The sequence below is a fragment of the Muntiacus reevesi genome, chromosome 14 (assembly GCF_963930625.1).
Source record: "Muntiacus reevesi chromosome 14, mMunRee1.1, whole genome shotgun sequence".
Lineage (NCBI taxonomy): Eukaryota > Metazoa > Chordata > Mammalia > Artiodactyla > Cervidae > Muntiacus > Muntiacus reevesi.
In genome coordinates, this window is record NC_089262.1 from 66,182,208 (window position 1) to 66,195,860 (window position 13,653).

The window sequence follows — 13,653 nt, forward strand, 5'->3', positions numbered from 1 at the left end:
TGGGCACCATCCCCTCTGCCCTCCCCAAGGTGGGGAACCACTGCCCTCAGGCTTTCTCTACTTCCTAGCGAAAGCCCCAGGCTACCAGCCACTCCACCTGCAAAACCAGAATGACTTCTGGATGGTTAACTGCTGCCGGACACCTGATCACAGTCTCACCTGAGTGCGCGCCCTGCTGGCTGAGGATTTCATGGACCCGAGTTAGCACCTGCCTAGCTTCCGGTCATATATCCTAGTTTTCGAATCTAGATTCCCACCAAGTGCAAAACCCCCACTGCACTTTCCTACATCTCAGTGATGCTCAGCACTTCTTGCTCATCCTGGGTTTATCATCCCAAAGAAAAGAAATAAAAATGTTGTGCAGAGCAGGGAGACAGGGGAGGATTATAAGCAGATACCCAAAAAACATCATATATCTAAACGGGCAGTTTTCTGAAATACTGACCCTTGTAAGTACAACAGAAGAGGGCGGGGCATAGCAATGCAAGGTCATCTGGTAGGCTGAGTCATTTTCACTTTTGATTAGCTCCTTGATCCCAAAGCTAGGATCTGTCATCTCAAGCTGTGTGTACCTTAGAGTCTGCAGCAGAGTAAGGACATCACAGGGTAGAAGGGACTGTGAGGATGACTGTCCTGCAGCTGTAGCTACTCCAGGGGGTACCTTAAATCACCCTGCTTCCCAGCCTGGGGCCTGAGACTGCTTGGCAGATGGATGGGGTCTTGTTTAGGCTTGAATTTTAGGATTCCACAATTAATTTCTCTGCAACATTTAAGATCATGAAATCCAGCAGTCTGTCTGTCCATTTCATCTTACCAGAAACATAAATAAGACTAAGATAAAACAGTATTGGTACTTGCCCATCCACCCTTGCAGCCTTGTAGATAAGTTCACAGTCTATTAATCTGCACACTGTCCCTTCCTGGACACCAGACCATGGTCACCTGATTGAAGAAGCAGGACTGGGGATGAGGATAGATTTTTTCCATCTTAGTATTAAACGCCTTTCCTTCCCAAAGTCTGAATTCCTTTAAAGTCTGGCTCATTCTTTTGATAAGACCCCCATACATGTGAGTCCAGTCAAACGTGCATGGCTGAGCAGACTACTGAAATAATATAATTAAGTAATTGCTACACACTGTTGGGGATGAGGGGTAGGTTGGCAGGGCTCCTATTCCTTCTTGTTAAACTCTACCAGCTAGTGGTTGGATTGAGGCTGCCCAGAAAAGAGATGGTAAACTCAGTGAACATTCAGTGAAGAAGGCATTTCATAATCCCGTTTGCTGAAGATTGAGTGTCTGCATTAGTCTTTGCAGAGTGAAGCACTCTGTGTGAACGTGGGCTGTACATGCCCCACTGCAAATTGAGGCTAATTGAGCAAACCACTCCGACAGTTTCACCTTCCCTGTCACTGTGCTGCAGTGCACAATGCTATTTCAGTGAGAGTGAGAGGGAAATTTGGCAAGGAATCTCGGCTTGCACTATTTAAATCTGGGAATGTCATTCAAGATGTTCTTGTTCTGTTTCTAGCGTAATGTTTAAACCCACAAAATGAGACTGGAATACTTAACATGAAGTTAGAATTAAGACAAATACACCTGTCATACTTAAGAAGCCACATTTCAGTAAGATATGCTACCACTGGCTAAAAGCCACGAATTTATCTGTATCCACACAATCGACTTGCAGTTGGCCCCAACAATGGAAAAGAACAGCACAGAGGATAATCCAATAAAGTTAAATCACTGAGGATCTCTTATATAATTTTATCTTGTAGTAGAGCTTCCATCTTAATTTGCTTTGCTTACACTAATTTTCAAGTTAATTTATGTTCTTGGGCAGCACAATAGAATGGAAATAATCCTGTTCTCAGAATTAAGAGACCCAGGCAACACAGCAGTTTATTCCAACAACCTTTAGCAAATTGTGTAAATTTTCAGGGCCTGTTTATCCAGTCTCAAGTGGAGATAGAAACACCTACTCTACCTGTTTTACAAGGTCTGTGTACATTCCAGCATCAGATGCGCAGAACCACCCAGAGCTGGCCAGGAACACTTGCCAAAGTTGGCCTGTAATGAGGAAGAGATGTCTGGGAACACAAAATGGATAATCCAACACTCACATGCCTAAGAAGGGTACTTGTTGCACACATATGTTGAGTTGGAACCTCACATAAACCCTCAATTGAGTTAGATGATATCGCGGTCAGAAAAAGTTGACCTTTCTAGAGAGAAAAACCAAGCGAGGCTGCAATGATTCTATACCAAAGCACAACGCAACATTGCTCAGGCCACCAACCTGAAACTGGACACTCGGGCTCCTCTGAGAATTGGACATTTAAAACTGTTATGGGGGAAGCAATTCAGTAAAACCTTCCTGCTAAACAAAAGTGGTCATCTCTGTGTTAAAAAAAAAAAAAGAGTATATGTATACCAAAACTCTATGCTCATCTACTCATGTGAAAACTGTTTCTTTGTAAAATATTATGTAACCTCTACCATGATCTCCTACAGAAATGCTGTACTTGAGGTTGTCTGGTTTTATGGAGCGATATTAATTTAGCAAAAGTTACTTTTATAAAATTGAAAGGAAAAAGACTGGTATGTCAGCGTAAGTTGCAGGAGTTTATGTAGCTGCTTTCTCTGTAGTTAAGAAAATGTGTACTCACTATCCTTGGAACTTAACACCAGCTCATCTATAGAGCACCTTCTTAAAGACTGTACTAATGGAAGGTTTTGTAAATTTCTAAACTTTTAAATGGGATATTATCTTTTGCAATAAACTTACATATTTTTCCTAGGTTTTAAGACTCCATGACTAGCTTGGGTTAATTTGGGTTATAAAATTTAAACTTAAGAAGAATGTCTCCATGGTTGTAATGACAGGGATTGTTGTTGTTGTTGAGTCATCAAGTCATGTCCGACTCTTTTGCAACCCCATGGGCTGCAGCCCACCAGGCCCCTCTGTCCATGGGATTTCCCAGGCAAGAATCCTGGAATGGGTTGCTATTTCCTTCTCCAGGGGATCTTCCCAACCCAGGGATCAAACCTGCATCTCCTGCAATGGCAGGTGGATTCTTTACCACTGAGCCACCACGGAAGCCTAATGGCAGGGATAATTTTCACTATAATTGCCTCTATATGTTTCCCAAGGAAACAAATTAAAAAAAGAGCAGATTCAGAACTTAGCATGGTGATGATCTGAAGGCCCACATGTCCTGGAAGCCAGGGAGGCATTGTGAGTCAATGATGCAATTCCCAGTTTCATTCAGATGGATTTTTATTACTCATGATTTTTATCAGTATTATACCCATATACCTGAAATGTAATTTATTTAAGATTTTTATTTAATTACTTTCCCCATAATTTTCTTCTGAAAAGGGCAGCTGTATATCACCACCAAAAGAAAAACAAGTACGATATTCCAAAAGTAAAAGTTGAAATCAAAATAATTTTTTAAAATCCTTGCTAGAGACTGCTGAGTGTCACTGGTGCTAAGCCTGAGACCAGCTCTCTTTGTTGAAAAGGGAGATTAGGAAACATGTGCTAAAGCCAGTTTAACACAAAATGCATTTTCTACTTGACTAATCAGGATGTTGAGAGAGGATTGAAAAGGAAACAACATTCCCATCATATGATTCAATTCTTTTCCCTGTATTGTCTGTGAGCCATCTAAAACCAGCCCGTTTACCAATTTGGGGGGAGGGTGGGGAACCTGGACATAGAATCAGCCACCTAAGGTTTGGTATTATTCTGCTACGCTCTTTTTTGGGGATGACCTTGGGGAAAGGTAACCTCAGTGAGCTGCTGATTTCTTTTCTTATAATGCAGAACATCACCCTTGCCTGACAAGTGTGTCTGACAATTAAGTGGGAGAAAACCTTGAGCATCATGGAAAGTACACTACACGAGCTCAATAAATGTGCATTTATTCCTTTGTTGATTGAAATAAACCAGAGGAGAGGAGGGAAGACGTCTTTAAGGGACTGCAATGGGTTTTCAGAAATAGTTTAAGGTTTTTCAGGGCCAAGAGCGGTGTTAATAAGGAATAAACTCTTCCTGGCCTCATTAAAACCTGAAATCATGACCATGGATATTAAGTAACAAATCTTTGTTGAGTCAGGACACACAAGCCTATCTAACGCACCATATCTAATGCCTTCTGGGGGATGAAGGACTCTTGCAGCGTTGACTCAAATCCCCCAGAGGTAAAAGACACTGCAAGAGCTGTGTGTCTGCCATTTGCATCATGAGGCAACTAAGAAAGGCTAGACGACGTGTCCAAGGATGCGTGGCCGTCACGAGGGCAGCCGTGCTGGGAGCAGCGTGGTGGGCGCAAGGATCGTGTGATGGTCTACCACATACCAGGGCCCAGCACAGTTCCAGGAACCACTAGCGCTAGTTTCTTTCTTTCTTAGGTGAGCAGAGGCCTCAATACAGCCTTTGCTTAAGGCTCTCATTTCGAGCACCTCAAGGCAACTTGCTATATGCTAAGAACATATTTCTCTTTTTGAGTTCCAAGAAACATTGGTGTTTTGTGATCATTATGCCCATCAAGCATGGCTTGCAATAAAGAGAGTTCAAAGATAAATCCTCAACCAACACTGTTTGCCTTTGATGCAAACCATGTTTGACTGGCTTCTTGCTCATAACCTCTTCATCCCAACTTCACCCCCATTTTCATTCTACCAGTTTACAGCCTGAATTCCTATTGCTCACCTCTACCGCCCCTACTCCTGAGGTTTCCCAAATGTGTGATTTCTTCCCTCTCTTCCAGGATCCCCAGCCTGTAAAGAACAACCTAGAATCTGGTTTTCTCACTGCCAGGCTAAGCCAGGTCCCAAGGCAAGAGTGCCTCTCCACCACCAGCGTTCTGTTGCAAACCCTCATCTCTCAGCCGGCCTCCACAGAAGCATGCCATGCGCCCTTCCCTGCGCACGCCAGTCCCTGTCATCACAGAGCAACGAAAGCAGTCATTGCTGGATTTACGTCTGACCCGGGTCATGCTCTGGCTGTCAATCTGGCTTCCTGATAAACGTGGGAAGTAAGACTAGGTCTGTGGCTGTGCCCAGAAGGCCCCACCCAGCTCTCCTGTGGAAGTTCTCATCACAGGCCCTTCCACTCTCTGCTCCAGAGTGACACTGAGTCACCTTTGTTCCTCAGGACCACCATGCTCACACTCCTAAAGGGTCTATGCACACTTTTCCTTCAGCCTATAATAATTTCCACTGCGCCCCCACCTCACCAAGTTTCCAGCTCTGCTGGGGTTTCCCAGGTAAGGCTTTCCAAGACCACACCACCACTGCCCCAGATCACACTAAATATCCCTCTTACACACTTGGTACCAGGGATCCTTCCATCAAAGTCCAGGCACAAGTTGACCTTGAACGTATATTATGTCATTCTTTGATTAACATATTTCTCTTATCTGTCTGAGTATCTTCCTAAGGTAAGAATTCTGCTTAGTTTTGCTCACGTTTATATCTCCAGCACATAGCACAATGAGATTCAGCACAATGTGTTGCAGGGATAAATTAAAGAATGAATTTGATTTCATGGAGAGACAGGAAGAAATGATTCCCAGTTTTTCCTCTTGTTTATGTACAGGCTCTGGGCTTCCCAGGTGGCCCAGTGGCAAAGAATTCACCTGCCAATGCAGGAAATGCAAGAGACACCTGCTCAATTCCTGGGTTGGGAAGATCCCCTGGAGTAGGAACTGGCAACCCACACAAGTATTCTTCCTTGGAAAATTCCATGGACAAAGAAGCCTGTTGGGCTACAGTCCATGGGTTGGCAAAGAGTCAGACAGGACTGAGCACGCATGTACAGGCTCTATCTGTGCTCTCAGGAGCACCCAGCCTTCCACTGATGGGGGCCTTCAGGAGCTAATGTGGCCAGGGCTTCTAATTCCACTGTAGCCCACATGGCATTCATGACCCAGGAACACCAAGCCACTACCATCCCCCCTCCCCACGTTTATCTTGAATATGGACAGCCCAGTTTAACCTTGTTTCAGAACAAATTGCCATCATAATTAAATCCCAATGCATTTTGCACATTTTACCAAGACACTGCCTTACAGTATGAAAGAGAAAATTAGTTTTGAAATTAAAGCAGATTGTTAACTATTTTTGCTGTAATATTTCCATTAAAATGCCAGGATTTATTACATGTGACCTAGTCCATTTCAGACAAAATGCAATTTAAAGGAGACGGGATCAGTGTAACTAAAGGAGCATTAGGGGCAGAGCATTTTGTCTTGGCTTAAACCACAACTAAAATGAAAAGACAATAAGCATCACACCAAAGGATTATTTGCTCCAGAGAAAATAAAAGCTTTATTATCATGAACGGCTTTCACAAACTCTCAGAATCCATAACTATGGTATATTAAATTTCACTCCAGTAAAACCCACATTTTTGTCTCCTGGCAAAACCTCAACATATGGTTCTTAAATCTTCAGCCAAAACAGTGACCTCACATCTGAGCTTGGGCCTGGTTTCCCAGGTAGCGCATGCAGTGCTGTGATACCCTGGTTATGCTGATGGAAGGGCCTTCCTCCCGAACCAAATGGGCTGCGGCATTTTAACTGCTGAAACCATGAAATCAGGAGGGGTTCACGTAGCTCTTCCCCAATACGCCCAGCACAGCGAGCCCCACTGAACCTAATCCCACAAGCCGAGCTCCCATATAGGTGATGGGTGAGAGAAGCTAATTGTTGTCCTTGTTTTTTGTTTGCTTGTTTGTTTCAAGGTAAAAACAATATGCTTTCTGTAATTAGGGATCAAAGAGAGCAAGATCAAAGGTGTGCAAAGCATCAGCATTTGCAAACTCAGTTCGCTAACTCGACTGGGTTTCTTGGAACTGATCCCTCCTTCTTCGCCACTACTACACACCCATTGGCTCCAAGGAAACTTTTCATATGAGCCTCAGTCCATAATCACTTTTTCCCAATAAACAGATACAGATTCCCTTCTCTGTGCCAGGCAAGAAAACTACAGATGCAGCCCTGGCCTCAGAGAGCCCTGGCCTCACCTCAGTGAGGGGTGGGGAGGGATTCCAACAATAAGCCCATGTCCTTTTCTGATTTACTACCTGAAGGATATCATCCCCCGCTCCCCACCCCAGTCCTTTTGACCTTCTGAATGCTGTCCTTTTTATTCTTTTGTGATGATTATCTGTCTTGAGTTACAGCTATTTTGTTTGTTTGTTTTTGCCTGCTTACCCTACTCTATGTAACATCACGAGAGTAGAAATTGCTTTTCTTTCCTTGTAAAGGATGTCTTAAGTCTAAGACGTCTTTGTTTAATTGAACTTCCTTGGTGGTTCAGTGGCTAAGACTTCACTTTCAGATGCAGAGGGTGTGCGTTTGATCCCTGGTCAGGGAGCTAAGATTCTACATGCCTCATGGCCATAAAACCAAAGCATAAAACAGAAATGATATTGTAACGAATTCAAATTCAATAAAGAATTTAAGAATGGCCCACATCAAAAGAATATTTAAAAAGAAAAAGAAACTAAAGACTTCAACGTCGTTGAACCCTTGTCTGTTCCATATTAGTCAACACACTGGTCTTCAAAGTTTACTTTCCTTACAGTTTTCCAGCTCCTTTGGATCTAGTCTCCTTCCAGCTGCCTGGGAATCTCTCTAAGATACGTATCCAGCCATGCCATTCCCAGCTTTTCTATCTGCACCCCACCACCATCCAGAGCATAAAACTCCTCCCACAGCAACAAGGCTTCCCCCCATCTGAGTCCAACCTAGTATGTACAGCCTAACTCCCTCCCACTCCACTTTACTCATCTCCTTGCGTGCATTCATGTGTGTTAAGTCGCTTCAGTTGTGTCCAACTCTTTCTGACCCTATGGACTGTAGCTCGTCAGGCTCCTCTGTCCATGGGGATTCTCTAGGCAAGAAGACTGGAGTGGGTTGTCATGTCCTTCTCCAGGGGATCTTCCCCACCCAGGGATCGAACCTGTATCTCTTAAGTCTCCTGCGTTTGCAGGTGGGTTCTTTACCACTAGCCCCACCAGGGAAGCCCACTCACCTTCTTGATACCTTCTAAAGCACATCAGAGGATATGACATATCAGTGGCTTAGCACATGCTGTTCCTTCTACCTGGGACACTGTTCCATTACGTATTTACCATGGGAAGTAACTTCCATTTGGGAGAATGAATGAATAGTAGCCATATTACTACTAATCATGATAATAAAGGCTCTGGTTTCTTGAAGTTAAAAGGCACTATTATTAAATGTTTGCTTTTGTTATCTTACATATTCTGCAAAAAATTAACAAAAGGTAGGTAAATGATTACTCCTGTTTCCCAGAAGAATAATCAAGCTTGGAGTGAATAAGGTGAATAAGTAATTTGTTCAAGTCCAGAACGATGTGATGGTGAAGGATGGAGTTCTTTCAAGGTCTGTCAAACTTGAGAGCTTGGGTTCTTAACTTCTATGCCAGACAGCAAGTTGCAATTTAAATGTCAACTCCTCTCTGCAACTTTTTCTGATCATTGCCCGCCCCTGCCGTGGGATTAGTCACTGTGTCCTCCAAGTACTTGTGGCGTTTTGTACAGACTGCTGCTTATAATATCTGGACATTTCTTTTGTAAATTCCTCACACTCATCTCACCAGGGAGCAAAGTCCCGGGGGACAGGAATTGTCATCTGCATCCCTGAGACCCTCGACCCTCCAAGTGTTTATCACATTGCCTGAAGAGCTGTAAATGTTTCACATGTTTGTTGAATGAATTTAGAGAAAAACATGGAAACATTAAGAAGAGAAACAGGTCAGGCTGAAAAGACCAGAACAAGACCAGGAGTTCTGACTTTAGCCCCTGATTTTCTGCACAATTTTGAACAAGTTCCTTCACCTCCATCCCCCCACCTCTGTCTTCAAAATAAAACCATCTGCCTTTCTGGCTTCACAGGCTGGTAAGAAGAAAAGTGAAATTATATACATGAAAATGCTTCAGTAAGTTTGACTATCTCATTAATTCCTATTTTTAAAGACATAGTGTTTGAGGGTATTTTTTTTTCCTGATTATAACAGGAAAGCAAAATCATTTTAGAAAGAGCAAAACTGCAGAAATATACAAATCATGTGTCCTTTAAGCAGGAGATACCAATGTTGTTTTAGCTTCTGAACAAGGTCCCTGGGTCTGACCTCTAGGAGGTCCAGAGGCTCTGGTGAGGGGTCACATTCCTTACCTGCTTTAACATTCATGGCCCATGATGACTTCCTTACTGTTGTTTTTTATATTTCTATAATCCTCTCAAATTTAAATTTTAGAATTTCCTTATGTTAAAAAATTATCACGAATACATAATGGCTACATAAATTCATCACTGTGTGAATGTAGCATGAATCTAGGAAAATGGAAGTGATTTCCCTTAAGTCACGGAGAAGTCCAGTGCCCTGGGAGGGACGACATACATGGGGACCTGTAGGAAAGCCTGCTTCATTTGCTGTTGTTCCAACAGCGTTTCTCCATGAGCAGCTTCAGTCCCTCACAACATGCCCAGGCAAGGTGCCTCCATGATGAGATTTTTTCCTCCTGTCTGGGATTCGAAACTTTGTGGCAGACATCTGGTGGCTGGTTTCATCTCAAGGTTGAGAGGTGGCTATGTTCACAACCCAGCTGTAGCAACAGCTTAGTAATAGTTCACAGCCCCAGGAGCTATCCCAAGTCAGGGCCATAAAATAACTTGTAATCTGACTCCTAACACTTGAGTCAAAGCAGGGAGAACATATAGCACAGAAGGGGGTGGGTGTGTGCTCAGACGTTCAGCTGTGTCTGACTCTTTGCAACCCAATGGACTGTAGCTTGCCAGGCACCTCTGTCCTTGGGATTCTTCAGACAAGAACACTGGAGTGGGTTGGCATGCCCTCCTCCATGGATCTTCCCAACCCAGGGATCCAACCTGCGTCTCTTATGTCTCCTAAATTGGCAGGCGGGTTCTTTACCACCAGTGCCCCCTGGGAAACTGTAGCACAGGAGGGGGAACAATGGCTCTTAGTCACTGAAGGTCTGCTATGTGTTCCATTCTGGGCTCTGAGCCTTAACTTACATGTCCCAGGCCTCACCACGGGACTGACAGGTGATAACCATTACCTGCCCCGTTTTACCAGGGCATCCCCGGTAACTCAGATGGTAAAGAATCTGCCTGCGATGCTGGAGACGTAGGTTCAGTCTTTGGGTTGGGAAGATCCCCTGGAGAAGGGAATGACAATCCATTCCAGTATCCTGGCCTGGAGGAGTCCATGGACAGAGGAACCTGGTGGGCTACAGTCCATGGGGTTGCAAAGAGTCAGACATGACTGAGCAACTAACACAATAAAACACAGCCTCATTTTACAGACAAGGAAACTGAGGAAGCTGAACTGTCACGAGAAGACTTCTTAGCTATGAGATAAGGTCTCCTCACTCAGTGAGAAAAAGAGGACCAGTTCCCAGCCAGTAAAATCCTTCCAAACTCCACACCATGTGCCCCAAGCCCTATAGTCCTTAGAAAGCAACACTGGGTATGAGGGTGCTTATCAGGGCCTAAACGGAAGACCTGCTAAAGTCAGCAAGGTTCGCCAAGGACGAGGCAAGACCAGCCTTGCTTCCAGCACCAGGAAATAAGATAGGAGATATGGTAGAGTCTAACCTTTAAGAACGCACTTAGAAGTACTTATTCAAAATCGAATGGGGCCAGCTCCACTGATAGAAGCCAAAAGACGCTGAGATATTTGCAGGCGATTTCATTAGGATAATGATACACTGGGCCTGCATTTCCTAGTACTCCCTGTACTGTTCCCAAACCTGGTCTCTGCCTCCCTCTCTCTGGGTGCTGCCAGGGGAGGCCACAGCTTTTCCAGGGTCTAAGCTCACCTGCCCTGCCGAACCACAAGGCTCGTGTTACTGAGTCGCGTGTGAAACTGTCAAGGCAGTAGCATGTCTATTTTCTAGGGGTGCTCTTACCTCCTGGCAGAGTTATGTTCAACTGGGTGGACCAGAGAGAATGCAATGGCTATTTTTAAAATTTAGGAACTTTTGGGGCTTCTCTGGTAGTCTGGTGGTTAAGAAGCCACTTGCCAATGCAGAAGACACGGGTTCAATCCCTGCTCTGGGAAGAGCCTGCGCTCCACAGCAAGAGAGGCACCACAGTGAGAAGCCCCAGTACTGCAACTAGAGGAAGCCCTCAGTGATGAAGACCTGGCGCAGCCAAAATAAAAATAAATAAAATTTAGGAAAAAATTAGGAACTTCACAATTCCCATCATGTGACTTATCATGCAACAAAAGGAAGCTTTGGAAATGAAGCTGGATTTTTATATTCTGGTTCTCAAATTTTAATTTGTCTAAAATAATGCTACTACACAAGGCCAATAAAGTATTTGGAATTTTATATATGTATTCAAAACAGATCCTTAAGAGAAAGTCTGGCATGAAAATAATCTTTTCTCATCTTACTTTTTAAGTCAGAATTTTTTTTAAAGCTAACCATTGATTTGTGCTTTCAGCTAGCTTTGTTCTTTCCATTCATTCACCCTCGTGGCTCTGATGAGCACCTCGACTTGCCATGCTTTGGGCCAACGGGCAGGAACCTCCAAGATAAGAGCACAAAGTCCTTTTCCTCAAGTATCTTAGCCCGCTGTGAAATCTAGATGGGTGAAGAGAAAGTTCCACATGACAGGGTAATGCTGTAACTGCAAAATGGAGAGAGGACAATGCGGTCACTCAAGAAAGATGACCATGAGGAATGACAGAGTTTAACAGACCAGGAGATGGACATAAGGCAAGAAATGCTGCTCCTTCTTATAATCCCTTGTCTTCATCTGGTCAAATTTTTCATGTCATTGAAGAACTAGACCCAACTTTATCATATCTACCTGGGTTAACTAATGTCTGCCCATATACACTATGGTTTCCTAGGTAGCTGAGACCCTAACTCACCTTTTGCATATGTATTTTAGGTCAAGTACTCGATGATATGAAATTACCAAAATCCTGATTAAAGCAAGGCTTGCCCACCCACTGGATACAAACTCCATCCACATTACCCTACCAAGTAGCAGCCAAGCTACCCCCACTCATGGTGCCATCTTTTGGTTACCAAATGGAAATTCAGGTCTCTTTATACTTTTTTTTTCCTTTCTTAACCAGATCTCCCTCTAACACACACACACATAAACATTTCCTTTCCATTTGGTCCAGTTATTCAATAACAATTATTTTTCTTCCTTATTTTCCTAGTTTAATCAAGTCACAAAAGTAACAGTAGTAACACTTGTATAAGGGTAATGCAAATAACACGTTAAGAGAAAAAAATGATGCATGGTATGTAAATAAAATAGATAGCAGGACTCTTTCATTCCTTCAGCAGGTATTCATTGAGATCATCCTGTATGCCAGGAAACAGTGTGTCCTAGCAATGCCAAAGTGATGAAGACAGGCATTGTCCTGCAGTTGCTAGGAAAGACGTTCTCATGACAATATGATGAATACACGAGGTTGAAGAGAGTGGAGGGATCTCAACTTGGTTGAGTGGAATGTGGGTCAAGACCTGAAGGAGGAAAAGGAGTTGACATGGTCGAAGATCTTGTCTTGAGAAGAAAATTCGGAAGGATTCTTCTAGACCAGGGGTCCCCAACCTCCAGGATCTAATGCCTAATAATCTGAGGTGGAGCTGATGTAATAATAGTAGAAATAAAGGGCATAATAGATGTAATGTGCTTGAAACATCCTGAAACCATACCTCCCCCTCATCCATGGAAAAACTCTTTTCTAGGAAACTGGTCCATGGTGCCAAAAAGTTTGGAGACTGATGCTCTAGACAAAGGGAATGGCCTTCAGGAGAATGCAGAAGGGGAAAGGAGCATTCTGGGAGCAACAGAGCAGTCCCCTTGAGCTAGCACAAGTGTGGGAGTTAAGGGGCATCGGGGAAAGGCGTGGCCTACACTGGGTGCCCGAGAGGCCATGCTGAGCAGCTGGGCCTTCATCGTGGGAGACTGTTGGGCCAACGGTGCTTTATCTCCCAGAAAAGTGCTGCTTTAGAAGACCAAGTTGGCCACAGTGTGAGGAGTTGGAACAGAACGAGGAAGGAGGGAGTGTGTCTTATTAGAAGCTGTAGCGATGGCAGCAGCGAGAGGCGGTCATGGCCAGACCCAGGCCGGTGGCACCAGCGGTTAAGGACAAGCGCTTCCGTTTGAGAGGTCTTTAGACTAGAATACGCAGTATACGGAGAAGAGCTGTATGTGGAAGGAGAAGAATCTCCCTCCTCCCAGAGCCCTTTAGAATCTCCTTGTCTTCATTCTGTGTTGTCTTCTGTAAGAACTGCTATTTCATAAGCACCAACATTCAAATAAACAGAAAAATTTTCTGATTTCACAGGTTTTATGGTTCAGTCACCAGAATTGAATAGCTTGATCCTAAAGATATCATTGCCATCATAAAACCACCAATATTTTATGCCATCTTATAGCTTTCTACAAGTTACCACACAGGTCATCCCATTAGGTTCCACGGTCTAGGCAGAAAAGCAGCTGGGTTTAAGGTGCTCATTATGACCTTTAGAATATTTGATGCCTAAATAGCAATTCAAGGTATTAATAGTGTAGGAGTATTTAAGTATATTCTATTTAAGTATATTTAAGTAATTTAAG

At 43.7% G+C, this 13,653-nt stretch overlaps 1 protein-coding gene across 1 annotated transcript in view; it reads right to left on the bottom strand.

The window, feature by feature from the left end:
• DOCK2 (dedicator of cytokinesis 2) overlaps window positions 1-13,653 on the bottom strand; it is a 459,258-nt gene that overhangs the window by 232,626 nt on the left and 212,979 nt on the right. The window lies entirely within an intron of this gene.